This window comes from Ambystoma mexicanum, chromosome 11, assembly GCF_040938575.1.
Source record: "Ambystoma mexicanum isolate Mex_15411 chromosome 11, UKY_AmexF1_1, whole genome shotgun sequence".
Lineage (NCBI taxonomy): Eukaryota > Metazoa > Chordata > Amphibia > Caudata > Ambystomatidae > Ambystoma > Ambystoma mexicanum.
This window is the reverse complement of record NC_090934.1, coordinates 912,019,349-912,029,559: the sequence shown is the minus strand read 5'-3', so window position 1 is coordinate 912,029,559 and position 10,211 is coordinate 912,019,349.

The following is a 10,211-nucleotide window of genomic DNA, read 5'->3' as shown; positions in this document are numbered from 1 at the left end:
CTCATAATTATTGCAAACCACAGGAATTTGGTATCACACATGTGTCAGCCCTCTAAATCAAGCTTGCTGTAAAGAGGCTGTCTGTTTTCTCCCCAGACAGGGCTGTCTCTACATTGGTAGCAAGGCTGTAGCCCTGGGAAGTACCTCTCTTTGATTCCTTTGTGAGGGCCGGTAACCCCTCCACAGAGAGAGAACCAATCCACAGGAAGCTGGCCTGGGAAAAGTGATCAACGGAGCACACCCATATGCACAGGAGTAGCCTCACGCTGGGGTGCTACATAACCAAAGGCCTTTGATTCTATTGAGAAGGAAAGGGGACAGGGTTAGTATAGACACAGGGAGCTCTTCACAACTAATGTAAGATTCCATCACCGTGTTCCTCTCTGCCTCTATCGCCTCTTCCTGACCCCTCCACTTCCTTTATGACAAAGAACTGAGTGTGATGTCAGAAGGAATAGTCCACTTATTTCAAAAGCAGGGATTGGACCCCTTAGCAGTAGCACTTTTTGGGTGTGTCTATGGGCAGAATGGGATTACCATAATGAACAGTCTTGGACCGAAATGACTGGACAAACTAATAAAATATGGCAAAGTATTACTGTAATATCAATTCAATAAAGAAGGGCAATCTGGCGAGCAACAGTTTGTAGTCCACACACACACAATGCATATTAGTCACTCAAAGGCTCTGTACCTCAAAGTTTGTCAGCTATGATGTCATCCTACGTGGCAAACAATAAAACCTATTAGAGTTTCGTTAGGGGAACATATCTACTTTTAGAGTCTATGAGTGTTAGTTACTTTATTGGCTGCTCTTCTCTGGTAGGCAAGCCTCAAACTTCCCTCTATCCATCCAAAATAACAATATAACAGTAAGAGATTGGCTCATCCAACATTGTATGCTCATCGTGGCATAGGCCCTTGTAGAGGAGGTCCCAAGTACGGCCCGCACTCCAACCGTCCATTTTGAAGTACCAGGAATGTTCACGCCAAAGTATGTGACGTATAATGAGCAAATAAACCAGCAGAAAGCCGCAGTGGGGCTCTGTCCAGTACCTATCAGAAGAACAGCACCTATTGAAGTACCGACACCAACGAAAACATGGACAGTAAGGTACCTACTGAGAAAACCATATCAACAAATGAAACGAAATGAAGATCGCCTGAGTACAGTCCGTGAAGAAGCCAAAAAAGGTTTTAATGGAAGATGAATGTTGACGTCACAAGAACCCAGACTGACTCACATATAGAAGATATGATGACCTGGGAATGACTTAAAGAGAAGAAACACCATGGACAAGGGACATCATGAACCTAAGATGAAAAGACGATGTCAAATGTAAGAAGCTTATGCTATGAGCATGTCAAAGATATTCGACCAGTTTACGCATGTTCATATGCTTGGAACTGCAAGAAAGCTAAGAAAATTGTGCGCCTTGCTGTGCTTAGTAGTAAGATAGATTGCGGCAATCACCACCTTTACATATCTACCTCAAAAGAAGCACGTTATATAAGTATAGCAGGTGCAAGTTGATCTTGGTCACCTGGCCTAAGCCCCGCCCACCTGGTGCCTTCCTGGTTGCCGCTCATTTCCACCACTTAGCAAGCCCCGCCCATCTGGTGCCTTCCTGGTTGCCGCTCTTTTTCCCTACTTAAGGAGCCCTCAAGCCTCTTTTTCTTTGCAGATAGGTAGCAGGTGCAAGTGGATCTTGGTCACCTGGACTAAGCCCTGCCCACCGGGTGCCTTCCTGGTTGCCGCTCTTTTTCCCCACTTAAGGCGCCCTCCAGCCTCTTTTCCTTTGCAGATGGTGAGAAGGTGCAAGTGGATCTTGGTCACCTGGCCTATGCCCCGCCCACCTGGTGCCATCCTGGTTGCTGCTCTTTTTCCCCACTTATCAAGCCTCGCCCACCTGTTGACTTCCTTGTTGCCGCTCATTTTCCTTACTTAAGGAGCCCTCAAGCCTCTTTTCCTTTGCAGATGGGGAGCAGGTGCAAGTGGATCTTGGTCACCTGGCCTAAGCCCCACCCACCTGGTGCGTCGACGGTGCATCGCCCTTTCTCATGGTGGCCCTGAATCATGCTGTTCCCATCTTGATCTTGTATCCAGGCTTGCAACATATGTTTTACTACTGACTTCTGCAATTGTATTTGCTCTCCCCTCTTGCTTCTCCACTCTTTTTGACTGCTAACTCTCTGTTCTCTCCTCCTCTCCTTTTCTCCCTTTTCCTACCTCCTCCCCTCACTTTCTTCTATGCACTTACTCTATCAGAATTGTCCCGGGACCTAGGATGATAGCAACCTTGTCTGTCCCCTCCCCCTCACCTTATTTGTCCCCCCCTCCAACACTATCTGAAATGTCATCAGGCCTAGAACGATAGTCGCTTGTTTTGTTCCTCCCCTCCCTTTCTGCACCCCTCTCCCTCACTTTTTGTTTTCCCCGGCTCTACCAGAAATGTCATCAGGCCTAGTACGGTAGTCATCTGTCTGTTTCCATTTCCTTCCCACTCGCCCCCTCCCTTCCTTATCTATTTCTTAGCTCTTGCACTATCTGAAATGTCATCAGGCCGAGTACGATAGTTAATTTCACATCCTTACTGTTCATGGCCTGTAAGAATCTCATTGTATTTTCCCTTGTTCCCTCCTCTGCCTTGAGGTGCTTTGAAACTCATTGTGCAAAGGCACTATATAAATAAACTATCATATCATATCACATCATGCACAATAAGCAGAATCAACAAAAGGTTACTAAAGGCCACACGGGGAGAGCTTCATATTTAACAAATCAAGAATAAAAGGCAGAAACGAAACTCAGCAGAGGCAAATCGTGCTAAAAAAGCCAAGGTTGTATCAGCTAAAAGAGATGAACATTAGCTACAATTAATGAAGCAAAGGAGCAGAATAACCTGCTCAGAAAGGTCAAGATAAGAAACCAAAGGCAGTTGGTGGGCAAAACAAAATACACAAATTACATGGAGAAGAAGGCGATTTTACAGTGTCTGAATCACGTGACCAGCTGAGCGAGAAGAAGTGAGACGTTCACACCCACGCATGGCAGTAGGCCAGGCGAAGATATCAGAACTTTTCCAGACAGGACATGCAGTTTCGAGGCCAACCACAGTGAAATAATTGACACATGGCCACTAAAGTGATGACTGATTGTAACAATAATTGGAGGAAGGCCGGGGTAGCTGGTGGGCACCCTGCACCTGGCTGACCATTCTGCAGGCTGCTAGGTAAAGTGGAAAAGTATGAGTGGGGTTGGTGCCAACCCAATCATAATGGACCAAGTAATCTAGGGTCCTATAGTTAGTAGAACCAATGTGACGTCATACTTTTAGTGACGTCTACAGTAGCCATTTTGAAGGAAGGGCTTAGATGCCCCACCTGACAGTGTTTACCCAATCCCCTTATTCTGTTACCATATACAGATATAGTACCTATATTAAAGTTACCTTCCTAGAACCAATAGAATTGTATGCCAACTTTTAAGCATTAAACATCAGTGATGACGAGTTTTTAGTATAAATGTTGTGTTTCTTATGAAGTTCATTGGAGTTGTGAAGCAAGAGGGAACATCACGCAACCGCTGATATTCATGAGACTTCCGTTTGTTGCACTTGTCATTTAACAGACTCCCTTTGCCAAACCGTTGGGTTGTCATTATTGATTTGATGCTTGAGTATTAATCTGCATCCCCATCCATCTTCTGGGTGCTGCTATTTCATCTTAAAGTGCTATTGGGCAAACCCCAGCTCTATGTGCCGGTAGGGTGTCCGGGTGCACTCCGTCATGATAGGTTGGCATTCTCTCCCAACCTTGGACACTCGGCTCACTAGCAGCACTATAAACAAAATTAAACTCAGGTGCAGAGAAAAACATTAGACTACTGCCCACTTGCCCAATTAGTCTACTATCACTCATCAGCCAGGCCTTCAGCCAGGGCCTCTTCATTGTAGTTGACCTTGCTGGCTGTTCTTTTCTCTGGGGCACCTATGGGAGTGTAGGTACACCACTATCTTTGTCTGGAGTTTAAGGAATAGGCCTTGTTTACGAGTTCTGAATCACGTGTGAGGAGACCACGATTTTGTCCATTTCGCCTCTTATTTAGTCCTATTTATTTCAATGATCTCGGGTGCCATTACCCTCTTCGGCCTCCGGAGACTCGGTTGTTCCGTCTCACATAGGCTTTTCTGCGTCTTTTATTGTCAATATTTGCCACTATGAGTGAACATTTATAAGTAAATGTTCACTCATTCACTTAATCTAAGAGACATATGTCCTGCCTAGGTTGCTTATCCTTATTACCTACCTTTTTACCATTCAGTAGCTTCTTGCAGTGGCATCCTTGATCTCTGGCCAGCAGCTATACTTTGTTCATGCATGAATTTGTATTTCCAGCCTCTATCCACGCTGCAGCTCTGCACTCTCTCCTTCAAACTGTTTGCTTACTATCATTGAGAGCCGGCTCAATCTCTTCAACATGGCCGTTTCACCCATATTATTTTTTCTAATGCAGCAAGCTTCTATATGGCTCATCTACCTTGCATTTTTGTGTATATACATTCAACTGGATTATGATAGCTATAATAACTGTGAATAATAGGACTGTTTTAGGATGCCCCAAAAATACAACATCTACATGTTGTTGCACTAGGTTCATAATATGTAAACAAAAACAGCATGCAAAAATGCGCGCAACTTATCAGGCAACTTAGAATGTGTTATTCAATTTTTGTGTTGTGTTTTTCAATGTTTTTTTCATTTAATTCAACTGAAAAGGTTCTGGAACAGCTGCAAGTCCATTTATTCCCTACTAGACTCAGGAAATTGCAATTTTGTTACAGGTTGTTTTTTAACCAATTGATCCTTTATCCTTCACCTTGGTAGCCAATCTGGTCAGCATGCTTGGAACTTCTTCTCTTGCTTCACTGTCACTGGGTGTCGAAGGGGTTGAGTGTCGAAGGGGTCAGGTCTCTCCTGTGTAGCGCTTCATATCGTTCAAATGCAAGGCTCTCCTTCCTTGTAACTTTACAGCCATAGGGCGGACCTCCTCTACTAGGTACGATCCTTCAAAATGGGGCTTGTTCCAAGTTCTAACAAATCTTGGGTACAAACTAGGGTGCTTAAGAGAGTCAATTAAATCAATTGGTTGATTATTTTCCTCAATCTTCTTTGACCCTTCCCTCCGATTGTTGATCTGTTGAGAAATAAAAGAAACACTAGCGGTCATATGTATTAAATAGACATGCATCTCATCACCTAATGTTTTTGCTACACTATGGGCATCAGTTTTTACTCGAGTGGGAGGAGCAAGATGTATTCTCATGCAGCGTCCAGTCACCAACTCATGAGGAGTTAGGTGGTGATCTGAGCCAGGCTGGTTTCTCAGAGCAATTAGAGAAAGGGGTATGCAATGTAGCCATCCCTTCTTCAGGGTTATTTTATTTGAGCTATTCTTACCTTGAGAAGCCTATTCACCATTCGCCTGTGGGTGATACGCTGAGGAAAATGTATGCGTCATTCCTAATAGAAGAACTATCTATTCAAATAACTTGTTTACAAAATGTAAGCCATTATCAGACCATAGGTCTTCACACACGCCCCATCTAGGAAACACTTCACGTACAACAAACTTAGCAGGTCATGTAGCATTGGGGTGCATGGATGGATCTGCTTCGATCCATCTGGAAAAGGGACAAACAACTACCAGCATGTACCTCTATCATTACATACTTGTAGCATAGTCAAATAATCTATATGTAGATGGTGAAACCGACCATTGGGCTAAGGGATTGCTCCTTTCAATGTTGACAAGGTGTGCCGTGCTGTAAATTTCAGGCACATAATTCAATTTACAATAATCAGTGGCACATGTTCTAATAAATTTGGTGTGAACCAATACTCTGATTTTTGTAGCAAGACTCTCTTGGGTGGTGTGTGCGGAATAGTGAAGCTGCTCCAGCGCCACCTTCAATAATGTAAGAGGCATAACTGGCTTTCCACTGCTATCCTTTCTCCATAAAGCCTCAGTGGGAGTTAAGGCACACCCCTGTCTTTTCCATAGGTCACGCTCTTCCTGTGGGATTCGACCTTGCAACTCAATCAACTGTACAATGGATAACATATGAAATACTTCCTGCATCAGCATGCATCACTCTTATCCTTTCTTAACATTTTCCAATTCGAAATCCAAAATGTTTAGAAAGTATGATGCTCTTTTTGCCTTTACATCTGCGGCTTTGTTCTGCAAGAAATTAGGTCTGCCCCTTTAGTATGGGCGGCACACTTCACCACAGCGACATCCAATGGGAGCTTTAGTACTTTAATAAGCTTGCCCAATAGAGATGCATGTTGCATTCCAGTGCCGCCTGTGCGGAGGAAACTCTTCCTTTTTCAATATGACAACCGATGTTTATCGTCATGTAGAGTGCTCTTGAGTTGTACATTTCCCAAGTCCATCTGAAGGACTTTATTAAAGATTGATGGGGACTCAGAGTACCCCTGAGGCAGTCTTGTGTGTTTAAGTCACTGATTTCTATACAAAAAGGAAGTCCAATCCTGTGAATCTTCATGAAGGGAAATTGAAAAGAAGACCTTATTTAAATCTATGACAGTAAAATATTGGACTATATCTGGGATGTTACAAAATATTGTATCAGGCTTTGGGCCAAAGGAAACTCTGCTTCAACAATATTGTTTAGGGGCAGAGATCCTGAATAAATCTCCACAACACCCAGTTGATTTATTAACTGTATTCACAGCTGTGTAGCATGGGGATTCTGATTGCCCTAATATTCCCTCCTTTATTAAAGCGGAAATGGTCTTGAATATGCCTTCATCTGTTTCTCTAGACATATGATACTGTTTTGTCAGTGGCAGAATTGCTCCTGGTTTAAGCTTGATTTTCACTGCGCCTGGACTATTAGCTGACAAGATGCTTGGTACCTTCTCTTAGTCTTCCTGAAAGAATACATTCTCTGTGGTACTTCTATATTCTCAGTTTTCATCCAATAAGTAAGACTTATGAAAAACACTAATTCAACGTCTGAATATTCATTTCTAAACAAGTCTTCATCTGTCAAATCTGTCAGTCTGTATCCTTTGTAAGAGATATCACTGATCTACATGCTCTTCCCTCGTCATCTGTCCCATGAAAAAATACCCTCTCTCGATTTATCGCTGTTGCCTCTAGAACTCATCAGGTATTCTCAATATTTTTCCTGTCAATTGAGGAAGCCATGTCAACAAAATATTTACTCCATACAAAAATATTTCTGGTTCTATAGGAACCCCTATAATGCGTACTGGCCTGACAAGGCTGTTATACATTCTCTCACATTCTTGTAATGTATCCTTGGAGTCAAACACACTATCCCGTTGTCAGTAAAGGATATCGTCATGTTAGGTTTTGTCATCAAGTGTTGTCCTAATATGTTAACTGGTGTCTGCCGAGAGTATAATAATGGCTTTGACATGACATTTTCACCTATAGAAAGTGGTAATTTGTCAGTAAAAGGAACCAAACTTGTAGCCCCAGGAAATCCCTGCACATTCATGGCAATGCCAGACATTGGGCATTTTCCCTCTGGAACACAGGAAGGAGGTTCTCCTGTGTCAACAAAGAACAAAAATGTCTTGCCTCCTATCTTTACTCTGACCCTTGGTTCCTCTTGTGGGTATGGTGTCACAGATAGTACCGTGCACATCAGGTCGCTCTGTTGGCCTTTCTATTGTGGGTATAAATGCATCCCTGTACTGTCACACTCCCTATCCTGTTTGTGTAGAAGCCTGTGGAGCTCCTGTGTTTGCTTTCCATTATGACACCCTTGCTTGCTGCACCAGTGGGTACTGTGGTTGCTGTGCTTGTGTTTGTTATGTGTGCATGGGCGCTTGATGTGGTTGCCTTTGTGGTGACAGCATTTGCTGTGAGACCTGCTGTGCTTGCTGTATTTGTGGCACGGTTGTCTGATACTGTGTGTCAGCTTGGGCATAATATCCCCCCTCTTGGAGCTTGCCAGATGTGTTGCATGACTCCTTCTCAACTTCTACTTGTTCTGGCTATACGCCATATTCTCCCACTATTCCAGCATTGGTGTGGCTGTCAGCCATTAAATGCTTTCCCCTTTGAGTGTTTTGAAATCCTCCTTGCCCCCAGGTGCATTCCCTCTACCTCTTGGCCAAAAGATAGACCCAGTCTGATCCATAGAGTGCACTACATTGCTGCACTGACTGTGCTTCCTGTGTGGTCACGCCTTCACCGCTCCTCAATGCTGCTCCTTGCAAAGCAAATGTCAATTTTTTCAAAACTAGCTTCCTCTGGCTTTCTTCTTATTTTTCTCTTGTAACAATCGCCAATGGTGAGCAATAGTCAACTATATTTCTGGCCATGGCTTCGCTTTCATCCCTACCTGTTTCTTCATCTGCCATATTCAACTGACATAAAATATGGAAAATAATGCAGCTGTTTTATCCTACGTTCTCTCATCTCGAGGCGCCATTGCTCTTGAATCTCTTGAATTAAGACACAGGATATTCCTCCTCTCCCATTGTCCAAGTCATAATCACACCCATGTCTGATGTGTCAGGATACTGTACTCTAAGAACCCTTAATATATCTGCCCTGCAATTATAAAATGCCACTCCACCATGTGTCGTGTTCTGTGCAATTATACTTGCATATCCTGTTCATCTCCAAATGCTGTCAGCTTTCTCCCCTAGGATGGCTGCTAATAGGCCTTTTATGTCACCCACTGTTAACGTAATTCCCGCTGTCACTCTCTCTAAATCAGAAATCCATTTCCTGCACGTGCAGTCAAATTAGTTAATTTAATTTTTAGATCGTCTTTGTCCATAGAATATATTGTGGTTGGCTTCCCTCTGCCTCTAATAACGGTAATTGTGTAAATCCTGATCCAAAATCATATCCTCCTAGACCTTGTGTTTTTCAGGTGGTGCTAGTTCGCCCGTTACTTTTCTTCCTGGCAGCGACATTAGCCTTATCACATGAGGAGTGTACATATTCCCTAAACTGTGCAATCCTGCTGATGGTCATTCAGAATGTGGTGTTCGCTCTCGCATTTTAACTTTAGGGTCTTCTAAGTCTGACCATTTAACCCCTCTCTCTATGTTTGGGTCTATCGAAAAGCTGCATGCGCCTTCTCTCTGTGCTTTCTCATTCTCCACCCTTTCTTCGTCTGACATCATTATGCCCCAACTGGTATGACTATCATCTCTTTCCTCATCATCAAGATTTACTCTACGTAGGGGCAATGTTCTATGATCTTCCATTAATGGATTGTCTTCTCTATTACCTGTTTTCTTTGGCAGAGATCCTCTGATGCTCCCCATAGCTTTGTAGCAGCCTTTATCTTTCATCTGTCTATATAGATCCCCAATCTTTTTCCCTATGCCTTCGGCCTCATGGTCGCCAGCACATGTCTGTATTCTCAGTATTGCTTGCAGCTACATGTGGGGCTGTTGTGTTTCTCTCTCTTCTTCCCATCACTCTCGTGCTTCAAAGGGTGTTATACTTCTATTAACAATATGATCTGTTTCCTCATCTCTTTGTCCCCTACTATTTCTCATTTCTTCTTCCCTTCTCCTTATCTCCTTGTTTTCTTCTACCTCTCGCCTTCTTTGCAACCTATGTTCTTTCAATCTTTGGTATTCTATTTCTTCACGTTTCTTCTCTTCTTTTCTCTCTTTCTCTTTTTACAGTTTTTCACACCTTCTCTGTTCTCCCTTTCTCTTCCTTTAGTTTTCTTTCTCTTCCTTCTATTGCTTCTCTTTCATTTTCCTTCTTATCTCTTCCTTCCCTTTCTTTTCTTTCTTTAACATTGCCAATGCCCTTTCCATCAAATTTAAGCAGTATCTGTCCCCCAACCACTCGTTTTGTACTATTTTCGTTCCACTTACTTTGTCTTTCTATCTTTTTTGTCTTATGGACTCCTCTTCTTTTCTGTCGGTCTGCCCTTGCTGTCATCATGCTCTTTAGGTTTGTCTCATGCAGACATATATTTATGTTCTTTATTTTTAATTTCTTCCATGCTGTCTTCGCTGTGGTAAGTGGGAGGTGAGCATGTTGGATTGACATACGGTGCCGATGTTTTTAATTCCTTTAGAGGATAAATCTCCTGTTTGTCTTCTATCATATTATCATTGTTAGGAGGGGAAAGAGGAGCTGAGGACATTACGTCCTCCTCTTTACGCTG